The 17,290-nt window shown below is 36.4% G+C and overlaps 1 long non-coding RNA gene across 2 annotated transcripts; it reads left to right on the top strand.

The window, feature by feature from the left end:
- The first annotated feature begins 237 nt into the window (after positions 1-237).
- Positions 238-7,076, top strand: LOC105188809 (uncharacterized). Of its 2 annotated transcripts, none has more exons than XR_850220.3 (4): positions 238-498; positions 3,998-4,293; positions 5,104-5,326; positions 6,501-7,076. It is a non-coding gene; the product is annotated as an uncharacterized LOC105188809 (long non-coding RNA). The 2 variants fall into 2 exon arrangements; XR_850218.3 differs by lacking the exon at positions 238-498 and adding an exon at positions 1,491-1,795.
- Positions 7,077-17,290: the final 10,214 nt, after the last annotated feature.

The raw sequence follows: 17,290 nt of genomic DNA, 5'->3' as shown, positions 1-17,290 counted from the left end.
TGTTTCATAGATTTTTCAACGCAATGAAAAATATATATGATATAAAAATTAATTAATTATGAAGCTATGTGTGTAGCATCACGATTATTACTTTATTTTAATAAGTATGATATAGAATAGTGGTGGTGGCGATAGTGGTGGTGGTAACTGTCACCAAAGACAATTTATGTTAATGACTGTCCGTAAGCGAGGAACGCCGAGGTCGCTCGACAGAACAGTCTGCAGGTCGCCGTAGTAGCGGTCGGACACGAAGCTCCTTGCTCGACTTTCGAATTCTCCCCACTCCAGCCCTGAATTCACCACCTCACCGAGTCCTGGCTGTTCCATCCCTACGATGGCGACGCCCAGCGTCGATTCGTGCGCATTTCCATCCCCAACTCAGAGACTCATCCTCTCATGGACGTCTGTGCGCTTATCGAGAGGCAATTGTTTTGCGATAAACCAGTGTATCAACGTAAAATTGATAATGTGCTCGAAATATATTCGACTAGTATATTGGTGAGTTTGTGTATATGTTCTTATGGTTCTGTTAAAATTTATTTATTTATTGTTTGTGAGAGGAAGATGTGCTATATTTAGTGTCGTGTTGCCTCAAGGAGATTCGTTTAAAAATTCAAGAAAAATAAGAAACAATATTTTGATTCTTTCGTCAAGACACAGTGTCAGTTCAACAGATATTTTAAAGAAGAGACCAAGAAGATTTTTATCATATTTATTATGTGTCATGGAAGCATTCTATATGTCCTTGACACTGTCTATTTTTAACAGACGAGAACAAGGAAAAGCTACGCGGCGGAGCAATAGAACGATCTGCTATAATTTGTCAGAATCATCAGTTTGAAATGATGCAGGAATAATATAAAATACAATACCAACATCTCAAAATTTGAGCAAAAAGTCTCTTGATGCCGAGGTGGAATATTAGTTCGTATAGAATTTATTATTATGTATAATCATAGAAAGTGAGAGAGAGAGAGAGAGAGAGAGAAAATTCGGAATCAGATTCATTGTTGCACTTCTACTTCCAATAAGTGAGCTAATTTGCATTGAGCAACATTCGGAGCACATTTTCTGTAAAAATTATGGCAAGTATAGAGAAAGTCCTTTTTTCTTCTGTTTATATATATCTTAATTCAACAATGTAGTTAAGATATACACGATGGTACAATAATCTATTGTTTCTTTCTGTTAAAGAACTTAATATTTTAACGAGTATTTTCGGTTTAAATAGATTAAACAGATTAATAGTTAACAAATGTCAAGTCTCGTCGAATATCTAGCATAACATCTAGTATAAACATATACAGGGAGAAATCCTTGGAACGCAAATATCAGGCCGTTTTCGCGTTCGACTTCAATCATACGGGACAGCGAAAAACCAATTCAACGTTCTATTCTTTTATTTTTTTGCATAACACGTCTGAGCCGCTGTATCGACTTATTCAGATGAGAGAAATAGATATCATCGTCATTAGCATGATGTCGATAGCCGGTGAGTTACACTTCGGCACATATAAGGTACCGCCGCGGTGGCGCCGACGGTGGTGAATTTTGCGACTCCCGCATAGCCTCTTGCAATCTGGCGGGACGCCGATCGATTTGCACAGTGCTCCTCATCCGCGACACGATTCCATTTCGGTTCATTTCGTAACTCGCGAGACAGTACGCAATTGTACAATAAAAATATTCCGCACAGATCGAGATTTACGGCGCGGGAAGGTTTCCGACGGGCCCGACATGGAAGATTCGGCTCTATGCATCCTGTTGTCGCGGATAAAGAATAACTGGACTGACTGTGCGTACAAATAATATACGGCTATGTAAAATTAGTGAAATCTGATACAGATAGTGTAACCTTTGAAAGAAGCAGGAACTGCCCGTACGTTGTAATTTGCTTATCAAGTTCATTTAGATCCTCTATTTTTGTACGGTACTTGGAAGTAACGTTCACATATGAATTCATAAATAACGTGCTACGTTTCATTCATTTTCTTTTTTCACTGAACATGATAATCGGCGTTAGATAATCGCTCAGACATGCACGAAAGCTACGGGCCCAATTAAAGAGTTACTCCGGACGCATTCCATATCTAATTATCCGATCTCTAAACTTATTAGGTGTCTCCCCGCGGTAAGATTGATCTCTCCAACATGAATTCACGTCTATCAAGTAATCTTTTCAACAATCTCTAATGCAAACTACATGTATTATTCGAGAAAAATATATGCGATTGCAAATTAGTCCGAAATAATCTGTCATACGTTAATTAAATATTTCCATCGTATGTTTATCTTAAAAGTATTCATAGAAAAGAAATTTTGGAAAACCGCGTGCCGGGTACCGTGTCGTTTTGAATGTGAGTTAGGTATGTAGAAACAGTAGTCGTGAACTAGCACGTGGATGAACAAGAGACAGCGTGACACGACAAAATGTTGAATGATCGATGTCGTCCGTCTCCTTTCGTGATGTGTGCAGCCACTGTGAAGTAGCCGTGTATTTAACGCATAGCGTGGCAAGCTGATTTTACTAAGATTTCCCCCGCGGCCATGTAACTTTTTTCGTGCCCGAATATCCTTTTATACCAATCGTGTCATCACTTGTGATATTAAACCTTCCGAAATAAAAATATCAGTATCATTCATTCACTGGTCGAGCTGTTAGCATCATTTATTTATTTATGATATTTATTTATTATACGTTAATGGAACTATTATCACCAAATATTCGCACAACACGTGTCAGGTATACACACTGGTCTTTCGTTATTTAGTATTTACCAATTTTACGATTCTATCTAATGCAATTTATATTAGAATCCCGATGCATTGTACACTGATTTATACGGCATTTCATTATACCAGCGTTTGACACTTTTCAAACTCGAATACGGTAATTAAGGTTAAATTAAGGTACTGGTGTACGATAAACCAACACATTTCCGCAAGATGACGACACACTATGCAATGAGAGACCCAACGAGGCCTTGTTAATTTTACACCGGCGATCATACGGCCAACTATATTCTCACTACACTAGACTATCACATCGATATCATTCGCAGTTGACTATACAATAGTAGTAAAAATATTTCTATTCATAAATATCATACATAGGTTACAATTTCTTATCAGATGTAAATTTGAACGTATTATTTAATGTATTTTAATGTTAATATCAAATACATTAAGCTAAATGTTAACATATTACTATAAAAAAAGAATTCTGTAAACAATTTTGATGTCTAAAAATGTAAATTTAAGTAGCTTCGAATATGGAAATTACTAGAAGTTTCCTGTTTCTTCCATAACAAGAAGCGACTTCACTGTCGGCGTTTTTCTTTTCTCAAGATTGAGCAGGTATCACGGACCGTTGTAGGTAATAGATCTCGAATAATGGCGACCAATTTGACCTTCGGTTTTGTAGCCAACCCGCTGTGCGCATTTCCAGCTTCTTCGAAGTTTTAGTCTTTGTGTGACCTAACATGTAATTTCTATACAATTTATAACCATTGATGCTTTCTTGATCATTTTCGCGACACATAATAGGATTTGATTGTAACTATATTTTATGAACATATTCATACAAACTCTATAATTTTTTTAATAATTTTGATATTTGCATATAATGATATTAAAGTCAAATTACTATTCCATATAACTATAATTTCTCAGTCATTCATATCAAAGTGCAACAAGATAACATAAGAACTATATATACATAGAAAGAGAGAGAGAAAGAGAGAGAGAGAGAGAGAGAGAAAGAGAGAGAGAGAGAGAGAGAGAGAGAGAGAGAAAGAGAGAGAACAAGAAAGAGAGAGAGAGTAAATTTTTATATCACTAGGAAATTCATTGTTCATTTCTATTCGACTTATCTCGACCGAGCATTAGATTACTCTGATAAGAGTTTGTTATCATAGGTAGATTCACTTATTATCACGGCACAAAAGTCGTATATTCCCTATAGATGCTATGAGCCCTCACGTGAATTTCATTTCAGGATCGTATAAAATGGTGCTAAAGGGGACACAAGGGGGAAGACGAAGAGGAAGAAACACGAGGGGAGAAGAATGGTGCTATGGAATGGCTAGGGGAATGAGAGGAAAGGGAAAGATGCCGGCTGGCAAGCAGATGGTTGCCCCGTTTATTGGTTTATTCGTCGGTTCAGCCATGACGTTCCGTCTAGCCATGAAACAAGACCGGAGGTTCTCCTTGTGTTAGAGAGTATCAAGTAACAAGACCACGACTACTCTTTCTATTAAAAATGCATCCAAGAGCCATTTGCTCATGTTGCATGTAAGTAATTTTGAGTATAAACTATACGTAACTTAAACTTTATTTTTATTTATTATTCTTGATAACAGACGAGCAAAGCAAAAAAATGTTTTATTTATTCATTTTTATTGCATTTAGGAAGGAGAAGATAATGCTCATACATCGATAACTAGCATTTACTTATTTTACATATTTGTACCTACTTGGCGCCTGAGACTGTATCGATTATGATACACAGTCGCACTTTATAAAATACAAAGTGCGACTATACATCAAGATATAAAGTCGATATAACTAATGATATGATATGATGTTTATAAGTGATACCTGATCATATAAATAATTGATTTCACTTGCTTAGTAATTACAGCTTTAAAAACAATTTAATCATGATGATAGGTACTTTCATGAGGCATGCTTTTACCATTACTATGCATACCCACAATATTTATTACAGCAGTTAAAAATAACTTTGCATAAAATATCTTTTACATTACAAAGAAAAGTAATCAATTGATCATGCCCAAGGTTTGTGAAGTTTTTGATGAAGCACAAATATTCTTATTTTCATCTTTGCAAATTATCGTCGATATATTTTAACCATATTGTATATATATATATATATATATATATCAGGTTTTATATTATATACACACACATACATGTATATATATATATATATATATATATATATATATATATATGTAGGTATCATGCATATTAATTTTGAGATAGATCCAGCTATTTTGTTGAAAGTTACTTAACACAATTAGCCGAAAGTTTTTAATAGCATGTTGAAATAACGGCACTTATATTAAACATTATGTGCAGTGGCGAGGATATAAAAGCAATTTCGGCGGTGACGTGTAAACGTGCAGGAACATATAGATGAAATCCAGTAATGGCGTCCTAGGGGCGGACGAAATGTTCGGGTCGATAGAAGGAAGGCTACCCACGGAGCTCAAATACTCTCTCATCTTATTGCCGACAATCATCCCCACCAACAGCTCTTCAGCGACTCATTGTTAGAGATATAATCGGCAATTATCTGAAAGTGAGTATATATAACTTTAAATCTATTTTTATATATGGAATAATTTACGTAAAAACTGTTTATATAAATATATACCGACTAATATAATAGCTTTAACATCGAGTAACAACTATAATCTTTTAATATATCTAAATATACATGATTGTCATCATGCAACTGTTGATTATTCGACGAGACGACAAAAATACGTATAATTTTATCTCGTTTAATATACATAATTTTATGTACTTTTCTTATATAGGTTTTCTTTTAGATAATGATTAAAATATTCTTACCACTTCCTTGAACAATCAATAGTCATGATGCACGAATATGTCTACGCAATGAGAGTGGTTAAAAGACGTACTAAAGTGCCTCTAGATGTTAAAATGTTAAATTATGTGGGTCTGTATACAATTCGAAGAAAATTATGAAATATAATATAATGTATAATTTAGAATAGATTTAGAATAGTATAATTAGAGTAATTTAGAATTTTTTATCTAGAGAATTTTTATGTTCTCGTATGAAGATAACTGTGTCGGTAAAGTCAATTGCATGATAGCACAATGTTAAAAATAATATATCGTTAGTGATAAAAACTATTTATGAAAGTAAAGTAATTAAAATCAGTTTTCGACAGAATTTGCATAAACTTTGCTTATAATATTTATACGAAACGTTATATAGACCTATATTACTTTCTTTTTAAATTTTTAAAGAAAATTTCGGGTACATCTTCTGAAGTAGAGATGTTTCTATATGTCAATAGCTAAGTATGGTATTACAAGTTAAAAGGTGAAAATATTTTGAAATCGGATATTTTCATACTCCTTAATCCGGATCAAGGTCCGAAAGCCGTCGTTTAAGAGGATTAACATCATCAGCCAATTTGAGGGAACGACTGATATATTTGCTACAATGGGAAAATCTCGTAATTTTCCCCAGAGAAAAGAACAAATTTGTAAAATTCGTAAAATATTATATTATATTATTTCTTGCGTAAAATGATTATTTTTCATTTTTCATTTTATACTTATATCGAAGAAAATTTTTTTGCTTTTTGTTTTTTCCATGAAATATTTTTGCTAAGAAACACTTATATCGAAATATTATTGTTCATGAAATATACTCCGCATTATTACTCTATAATATTGTTAGTTTTCTTAGGATTATTTTTGCATTTCTTTTTTAGTAATTGCATGCAAACGATCTGCTCGCTCGTGTCATGACCAAGTAACCTGGAAATGAAAGGTACGTCGACACACGTACAGGAATAAAAGGAGCTGTACCGCTAAGAAGACGAAGAAGAAGAAGAAGAAAACCAAGGAGAACGCGACCTTGCTACATTCAGCTGTGTCATTCTCAAGCCGTTAACGCTCAGGTGGTTTCGATCCCAGGGACGAGCATCAATCATCATCGGTAGTGCAGGTGTAATGTGATCATTGTCACTGAGATAACCCAGTACGATATTCATTTATGAAGCGTGTTAAGTGACATAACAGAGTTTATCTGTAACAGCGTATCTAAATACTTTGTGAAAGAAGCGACTTCAATATTAGTACCTTGATAACATGCAATTTGTTGGGGCAGATCGTTGTCGGATCAAAGCCATTACGAAACAATTATTCATTCATATTTAACGAAAATGGAAAGGTTTTATGATGTAAAAACATAGTAGCGGAGATACGCTAATTAAAGTTAAAACATAATTGCGGTCACGCGAATACACAGAGTAAGGAAAATAAAGAATAGCAAATTTTTCCGATTTATCGAGAAGATCTAAGGTAGAATCAAAACTCGACATATATTTATTTATATAGTTATATAATTGTTAAATTTGCGCGTTAATACAACGAGAAATGTAAATATAACTTTTCTCTAATCCTTTATAAAGTTCTTCTTCTATAAAGTAACTTCTTCTTATATAGAAACGAAAATTACGATTAAATAACAATGAAAATTATTATGACACTTATATAAGAACGAAAAACAAAAGTTGAGCGAAAATAAATCCTGCCCTGCTTTCTTGACTCGGCATATCTAAGCTATGACCATGCATTTCGTAAGCTCGCGAGCATACTATTTTGAAATTACATTCTGCCAACGATATTTATTCCTTGAAAGCAAAAAATACAATACAAAATAATAAAATAATATAATAAAATAATAAAAAATACAATAAAAAAATGTTAAAAAAATAAAAATATATAAATTTGTAAAAATGGTTACGCTATAATATCGATAAAATACGTAATATATTTCCAGTTTAAATGTTTGTGGTAATGTTTATTTTGACATAATAATGTGTGATATGTTATAAATTTATAACGAAAGCAGATAAAGTTGTACAAAATATTACAATCATGAAATTGTTTCAATCAATGTCAATAGAAATTAGTATTAATAGGGAAATATTTTCAGGTTCCTAAATGGTACCTGATGTGATGTCTACTGAAGATCACATACTGGGCGGACAACGAAGTTAAGACCGGCACGTATATATATACATATTTGTATGCAGTCTAAGTATTTTTAAATAGATAAAAAATTAATGATATTTAAACAATGTGCCACACAAGAAAGCCCAGTTAATGCTCTACATCTACCCTGTAGATCCGAATTTGTTTGATAAGAGGCGACAAATTCGGTTCTAGAGAGGTTTGTGTGGTGCATACAGAGCAACGGTGATCTTTAAATAAGTATAATCAAACAATAGATCGTGTAACAAATTATGCTATTTAACTATTACTAATTATTATTGACTAATAACATTATATATATATATATATTACATTATATATAGTAAGCGATATATATATATATATATAACATGATAACTATAACTATAATAAAATTTATGATATATACATATACCAATTAAGACTTGCAAAATATTTAACATATAGATATAGCGAGACATCATAACATATAGATATTACAAATTCGAACATCGAATTTATGTAATTTGAGTTTTACATTTTAAGTGTAGAAATTATTTTTGTTACAATTTAATGTTTGTTAACTATTTCCGATCAAAATATTTCTTCTATAGTTTTAAATCGTTGTCATTTATGAAAAATACTTAAACTGTTCAATTTGAAAAGTTGATACAATATATGATTTAGCATAACTAACAAAAACAAACGAGGATATTGTATATTAAATACATATTTAATTTTTTTCGAAATGAAACCCGAATGTTACTTATAAACAAAAGCAGAAAGAATTTCTGTACGCACATATTACACGATTGTATACTAATCATCGATAATGTCTCGTCACTTGCTAAATTTACAGTCACTGTTAATCTTAATGACATTAGTTACACGTGGAACTATCACAGTGACAGATTAGCTGTTATAAGAGAGATTGTACCGCTTCCTCAAATAATAATTAATATTTATGATTCACGAATATCCAGACAAGATGTACAGAATAGAAAATTTTCTGATGATCCTAAATCTTTAATAAATGAACAGGCATTATTGCGCTTAATATACAATTAGATATGTCGTTAGGGATATTTTTGAGTTCGTTTATGCATATGATAGAAGAGTTATTAATAGCAACAAAAAAATTGTGAATGTAAAAAAGAACTAATGGACGTCATTACGCCCATGGACTTGGTTGCATGCACATTGGTATATCGCCAATGATGAACTGCTACGTCTAGTGTGACCTGTTGCACATAAGTTCACTCACACATCGTATTAAATTGCACATTCTCCTCGTAGTTTATACAGGTTAATTCAAATTTCATTTGCATATCGTATGGATAATTGATATCGTATGGAACAAAATATTCATGAGACGTTAATTTTAATTTATATGTGTGTGTGTGTGTGTGTATAACTTAATTTACAAAAAAGAAGTACTTTACATTATCTAACAAAATTTTTCTAATAATTTTTTTAACATAACTTTAACATCAAAAAGTTTAATAAGCTAATTTTTGTTAAATATCTTGCAAAATTATTACTGATTTATATTATTATTATTTGATTATTTATATTTATATTTTTGTTACTTATATTTATTATTTATATTATTGATATTATTTTTATTATATTTATGTTTATTATTTATTTTTATATTTATATCTTTTGTAGTATATTTTCTTTTTAGTTCTTGCATAACTTTGTGATTTAATAATACAATTTATAGAATTATCAATGTAATATATATGATAAAAATACGTATGTCCTTTTGCGATATTTTTAAGCATAATTTAAATGTAATCAATAATATATAGCAATTTACAAAAATTAGTTAATATAGTTAGTATAGTTAATATAGTTTCGAAGAGTCTATTTTTTAAAATGTGAACATACACATATACTTATATTACTGTGAAATTTCAGCTATACCATTCTCTGAGCTGAATACGCACCTCAGACACCTGCGAATATTTCAAACTAAAGAGAACGGCATGTCTTATCCATATCATCCTGTATGCCATATTTTTAATACCTTATTTTTTATTAGGAATCTTCATTAAATGTACGTCTATCGCTAACGAATACGAGATTTCTTGAATCTTTCTGTAACGACTGAAGCAAATCCATTAATCTCTGATCGTGTTCATATTAAAATGACATACCAGTCGTTACGCAACTACTCATAAGTGCTAATGAAGTGCATACACAAGTGCAATTACCAATCGAGTGGACTGCCCACTTTTCACTCGTAATATAATCTAGTGAATAAAAAATGCACGGTTTCATAATGACACGGCGAGGAAAAACGCAGCCATCTCGCATAGATCAGCGATTACCAGCCGATGGTTCGCTGAAAGTTAACATTAGACATTCTGTAAGCGTTCGTCATAGCATATACATAATTCCGCATAATTTTTATCAATAGGTATCTAAAAGTAAATATATTTTTTTATTACATGGATTATACCGTGAAGAAACAAATTGTGAAGAATAAATTAAAAAGCACATAAATAGAAGAGAAAAAATTAACACGCATATGATACCGACAGTAAATTGTAATATTATAGTTTTAATTACACTCAGTTTTTTTCATAAGACAGATTCAACGTTAACTCAAGAATCTTTAAGTGAAAACTATTCAAGTCTAATGTGCCAATTGTTAATTATATAATAATGCAATTTTTTTTTCAACTACACTAATCATATACAATGATTGGTTTATAATTTATCCTTCAAGTTTTTTTATTTAACTTATCACGGACGGTCATTCTATTGACGTCATCGTTAGACAACGAATAAAAAACTGAATCTGATAACTTTAATAGATAATTAACATCTATTCGATAAAAAGAGACATGAAAATGCGGGCATAAAACATTTCTTTGCAAATAATTATTTCGAAAACAGCTTGTATTTAAAAAATGATCATTGAGATTGAGTATCAAAATAATATGTAAAATAATCTGTAGTAAGCAATCTCCTCCCTCCGCCCGTGTATGGTGATTGGACTTTCTTAATTTCATACGTGACCAGAGAACAGTAATTTCATTACATTCATCAGTGTTATTAAAAAGTCCTCCAGGGAATAAAGGGCGAATCATATCACCCCGCTACGGGAGTTATCGCCTTGAATATCAGATCGCGATGTTCACCGGACGTTTACGTCATCAGGACTCGCCATTCTGGTTCGAGTAGCATTGCAGGATGGAGACAAACGGCCGCATGCCGCAGATACGGTTGGACGCGTTTACGTACGTTTCCAGAGATCTTCGCGCAGAGTCTCGTCTCGAGTCTAAATCCACATTCGAATGTGCGAGAAAACATAGCAAGATTAATGATTTGCGTGACACGAGGGAGAGGGTGCTGCTCGCTCGTCTGCCTGCCTGCCTGCCTGCCTGCCTGCCTCATGCCTGCCTTGCCTGCTTGCCTGGCTGCTTGCCTGCCTGCCAGCCAGGCAGCCCGTTCGCTCGGTGGCCGACGGCGGCTGCGCCACGGTGTACTGGGAAGAAACGTGAACCGCGGCAATAGCTTTGCCACTTTTCTCCCGGCGCATTGTCCGTATTTCTCTGTCATGCAGTAGCAGACCGTCTTACGAAACTATTGACCCGATTCTGCGAATTCCGCACAACTTCGAACAACGTTCCCTCGTAGTCGGTCGGGGAGCATTGATCAAGGAAGTGTGGCTCGTGTATGATTTTCTCATATTTTTTCTCATTTTTCTCATTTCGTTTCACACAGAAAGAGAAAAAAGAGGATCGATTTTTATTTTACACAAAGGCACACATGCGCTGCTGGCTGATCGCAATGCTCGATTCGTGAGACAAGGTGATCGCCACCGGGTGATACGGATTAAGATAACGCGGGCAGGAGCAATGTTTTCGCGTTCGCTCGAAATGTCGGGCAGTATATTCCCGGCCATAATTACCAATTTCATTAGGTGGAGGCAGCCAGGCCTATCGATTACGCGAAAAAGTGCTCGGGGTGGCGCGAAAAGGGGAAGGGGGAGACAGGAGGTAGAACAATATCTTCGTCGCTTTTTGCAATATGCTAATTATGTCAATTATGATTTATATCTATTCTTTCTCGGCTTCTAACGCGCGGTTATCTGATTAGTTTTCGTAAATTACATCGTTCCATATTTTCTTCGCAGTGGTGATTGATGAATTCCGTCCGATTAACATTCCAGCTTGACACGAGGTGCTCATTAGCTGCCGGGAGTGTGCCGTGCATTTAAAAATAAGAATCTTTTTCTCGTATTAGCGACAGGTCGAATGCCTTCTTTTCGATATGATCGGAAACACTTATGCATTTTAACAATCATTGCTTCGATTCTTTGTTTTCTTTTTTTCTTCTCAAACATGTTCGATTATTGTTAACTGTCTGTAACTGAGGATCTTGACATGGCATATAGCGAATGTCGGACGTGCTTGGGTATCACGTTAGTGTTACACTGAGCAGCAACTGAGAAAAGAATTGGAAGGGTTGAACCGAAAGGATTGAACGAGTCCTTTGCGCAAACAATGCAAGACAGATGTCCGATGGATTCTTGTCTCAATGACTGATGACATCTCCGTGATCACGAAGGGACCCCCAACATTTAAAACGTCACTTCGTCGCTCCGGGAAATAAAACCGGGCATTAAGAATGCAAAAGCACGTTAGGTACATTCTACATTAACGGTCGTTATCCGGTCGGATATCCTCGCGTGAAGTTACCGACGATCACCGTCCAATTTCGACGCTGACATCGATACTCCATCGAACACTGCCGCCGAGTTTCCTCCGATCTTGTTTGTAAGTCTCGTATAACTGTCAAATTAACGCAACGTATGAGAATCTGTTGCACACGAGAGAATCGTACACGACATGTTTATTCAAGATAGCCCAACATCGTGAAATCACGTTCGTTCTCGGCGCGTTTGACTGGCAGTCAGGTGGACTCCGTATTTCAAAACTGTAAGGTTAACACGTCCATCAATTTAAAATTGTACTCTGGAGGGTATAACGAATCTATGGACGATAAGGTACGCCGTGGCGTAGGTCTAGACTGGTAGACGTACCAAGAGAAGGAAGGCGGCTTTTGATGCCTCTGGCCTTCGGTCCAGCCGTGCATCTTGTATCGAACACGGACAGAAAGAGGTCGGCATAGATCTGACGCCCGCGATGAGCGCCGCTGCGGTATAATATTAATGATGACTGGCTCACCACTTGGAAGAGGCTGTCTACTTGGTCTATCCTTCAGTATCTCTTCTTTTTTTTTCTTCTTCAGGCACGGATGCAATTTATTCGTAATCGGTTTATGCACGTACTTCACCCCTATTAATTTGTCTGGCGTTGATAAACTTCCAATTTATGCCCGAGAGAGTCTCCAATTTTCTCTCTCGCATGTGCATTTGTTGCTGCAGTGTCGCCTTCTCTTCACTCGGTTTTTATTAATTATCTCCCAACAGAACCAGTTAATTGAATTTCTTGATTATACTTTCCGTGTGTTACACTTGTCAAATTGCATTTTAGATTCCATTAGATCGGTGTATAAACTTAATCTATCGTCGCTCAAGAGTTTCTTGTGTTACTCTATTATTTCTTTCATTGCTTTGTCAACCTAAACAATCATAAATGATATATGTTCTATCTCAAAATTTATATCATATTTAGCTTCTATTGCATTGTGCGATAGGTAATTTTTGTATATAATTATGTAATAATTATTAACAAATTATGCGCACATACGAATAGAAATTACATAACAGTCATGTACAAACTTGTCTTATCTTGAACTTAAAAATAACTTTGTGAAATAATAAATTTAACTTTTTATAAAATTGCAACCTGCAATCTTCGACATTTAGCTACATATGATTTCCGAAGTTTTCACTTTCACGTAGAAATTAAATTTTGCGCGTGGCTCCTAAACACCATGCTTTCTATTTTTTTCGGGTTTATTGCTGCAACAACGAACCTGAACATTATAGCGGAAGAATATAATAATTTTGGAGGAGATGCGAGCCAGGCAGAGCAAATCATATCCCGCGGGGAAAGATGGCCGTGGCCCTGACCACCTGCTGCCTCTTTGATTCCGCCGCTAGAATCTCATTTAGCCGTGTAATCCCGATGTTCATTGACGATGGATCGTTCCGTCTGTGCCGGGCATTGTAGGTGTACTAAAACGTCTTACGTCTCTAATATATCATCGATTGAGAATAAAGAGTAGATCGGCAAAGTACGCTATTACCAGTACCGGAATACATATCCGGTCGAACAAGAAACAAAATAACGCTATGATACCACGTACGCCATTCACGGTGCACAATGCAAATAAATATACTAAAACTTGCACTACAGAGTTCTGTCTCTTGCTGTTTTAATATCTAAAGGTTATACCATATTTTGTGCTACAATAAGCTACATTGTTCTACTATATTGTGAAGTTTATAAAAACTTAAGCAACGTTTACTGCTGGTAAAGTATGAAGGAACCATAATATTATCTTCGTCACTTGCCACATAGTGGAAAAATTGAAGCAACGATTGAAAATTGAATACCGAACTTGATGAGCTCTATGAACTTGATAACAAAAAAAAGACAGACATAAACTTAGTAATTAAGAAAGAAAGGAGCCAACATATTGACTTGTTTAAGGTGACGAGTTATTAAGCGCCGCAAGTTACACCTCGTAGTTCTCGATTTCCGTGGAAGACAGTGATTCGGCTTTCCTGGCTGCCGACAATGAATAGCCACTGATTGTTTGCGCCGCGTCACGGTTTTAGAGTCGTGTTTAATTCAATTTGTGAGTGACTTACGGTGCCTGCCATTAGTCATCGTGCAGCGCACGCCTCGTAGTCGACTTCTTCTTGCCCGCGGAGGACTAACCTGAGTAGTAATGGAAGAAGAGACTCCTTACTTTACTTGCATCTCAGATGCCGCAATCGATGCTGCACCAGAATGAACATCATCAAATGAATGGTGTGTAAATAATCTGGCCGTGTATGTGTATACGTATGTGCACGTGTGCATATATGTGTGTGTGTGCTACAATTTTTTAACGGTTAACAGGCTAATGACTAATAACGGCTTAAATCTGAAGGAACTTCAGTGCATTCCTACATCTCACAATACACTTTCCTTGATTCTACGCTGCGCAAGTAAATACGAGACTTCATTCACCGATCAGAAAAGGAACAAGATCAGACCACCCAGAGATACACTTAAGCACGGATATATTTACGTTACTTCGTGCTATTTGTTGACAAACTCGAGAACGTCGGAAGATAACCGCACGAAGGAAACCGAAAAAGACGACTATATCGTCGGGGCCTTACCACCTGCATTTTAGCCGCCGCCGCGGAAAGCCAAATGATTGGTCCCACAATGAGACGTGTCGACTGAGGATGCCGCTCATCAAGTGAATCAGCAGCAAATGGTAGCGGGCTAATAAGTGCTATTATTCCGTCGCCGTGGCGTTATGCACGTGGTACCGCGGTACGTAAATACGGAAGAAGAGAGGAAGAAACGAGAAGGAGAGGTACTGTTACAGTCGTCACGGACTGAAGAGAGAGAGAAAGTTACTGTTAGGCGCTGAACTCCCTCGTCCAGCCGCCGATGACCAAGCACATTCGCGCCCAAGTCTAGACTCGCTGGATCGCCGGTCATGCACCAATCCAGGTTGCCCCGAGCCACGGTTGGATGACTATCCACGCACATTGCCCGCTTTGGCAGTCCAGTTTTACTGCGCGGTATTCGAACTTTTCTCACTATGAATATAAACCGGCGTTATATTAATATCCTCCTACCGTTACATCCAATCCAGTAATCCCGCAAATTTCGTCTCGAGGAATTTATGAAAACATCCCGTAAAACGGCGAGACTGCAGGCACAGTGTCGTCATATTTGTGTACGTTCGTTTTTGTCAACATATGGCAGGTCGTTCCTTGAATAAAAATATATGAAACAGCGCATGTACACGCGAGAGGGATAACAGAAAACAAGGGGAAATTTACGATGGGCTCTCAGCAGAAAAATGTCTGAACATGATACCCTTGCACATGCACCGAGACTTATCTACGCTGCGGTGCGATATGCACTATACGACCCTACATGATTCGATGGTAACCGCTCTATCCAGTATTAATTCGATTATTTACATAATGCAATGTAATAACGAAGATACGAACGAAAAGAACGAGACACGCGACCGTTGTTCGATCGTTCCGCGGGAGTCGTCATCAGAAGAGACGAAGACGAGAAATAGAGACAAGGACCGAGATCTAGATGGGAGGGAAAGAAATAAAGGAAAGAGGAAAGAAATGAAGGGCTGTCAGAGAACTACGAAGAGTGAAAGCGAGATGGAAGAGGACCAAAGGAGAAGAGGGATGCGATTGCAGAATGGGGGCGAAAACTGGAGAGAAAGAAGAAGACGGAGACCTAGGAGGGTATTAGCTGGTCTGAAGGGTGGATGCGAGGAAAGAGAGTTCCCTCTTTCTTATATATTTTTTCTTATATTCTCCGGCGTTCCTTGGGAAAAGTTTGTTGTTTGAAGGAGCGCTCTGCCTCTCTCTCTCTCTGATCATTAATCATGCCGAGTTTTGGTTTGACTAGCAGCAGCGTCGGCATGGCTTTCTCTCTCAACCCCCCCTCTCTCTCTCTCTCTCTCTCTATATATATATATATATATATATGTATATATATATCCCTTTTGCTCCTCTTGTCTTCTCCTCTTCCCTTCCTCTCTCTCTTTCTCTCTCTCTCCCCCCCCTCTCTCTCTCTTATTCTGTATTTCTCTTTCACTGCTGTGCACTTTGCCTCCTCTCCTTCAACTTGTTTCTATTACGTCGCGTTCCTTGAGCTAACCTCGAACCTTTCTAAGGGAAAGAAAGAGGGTTGCTGGCTAGACGGCAGTGGGGTTGGTTCGCCTCTACCCCTGATCTCGGTCTTCCAATCTCTTTCCTTCCCGTTAAACCTTATTGCATATCCCTTGGTGAGAGAGAGATCGCCATACGGAAATATCATAGAAGGGTACCGCGCCATAGAAAAGGAGACCCTCGCGATTCGTACTTTTCTTAGCTTCTTAAAAGCGCTGTACTGCCAACTGGGACCATTTCTTTCCGCGCTTTCTACCAGACCTTTCTCCGAATAATAGATTGTAAATCCCTTAATTCTATCCAACGGTTTGCGCATCGCGTTCTTATTGCACGATAATATGTTATCGTTACTAATATGTATCGTTGCATTGTGCTGGAATATTTCTTCCGAAGCGCGGAAAAGAATAGGTAGTAAAAAATGTCACTTGTCAGGGCAATTTGAACGATCGTCTTTACGTACCAATTGGCAAAAGCGTCAAAAATATAAAATATAAAACGTGTTTTAATTTTAAATCTTATTCAACTATCTGAGACCACATTCGCGCAGAGATATCGGGATCGGAGGAAGAACGAAGTGAAGCCGTACCTGTGGATCGGTACCTCGAAAGTTACGGGGTCCCGCTGCAGTTGATTAACGATGTGAGCGTCCAGGTCGAGGTGGGTGGCGCATGCCTTTGTGACAGCACA

The sequence above is a fragment of the Harpegnathos saltator genome, unplaced genomic scaffold (genome assembly GCF_003227715.2).
Source record: "Harpegnathos saltator strain DR-91 unplaced genomic scaffold, Hsal_v8.6 scaffold4, whole genome shotgun sequence".
In the NCBI taxonomy this organism is placed as follows: domain Eukaryota; kingdom Metazoa; phylum Arthropoda; class Insecta; order Hymenoptera; family Formicidae; genus Harpegnathos; species Harpegnathos saltator.
This window is presented reverse-complemented; position numbering and strand designations above follow the sequence as displayed.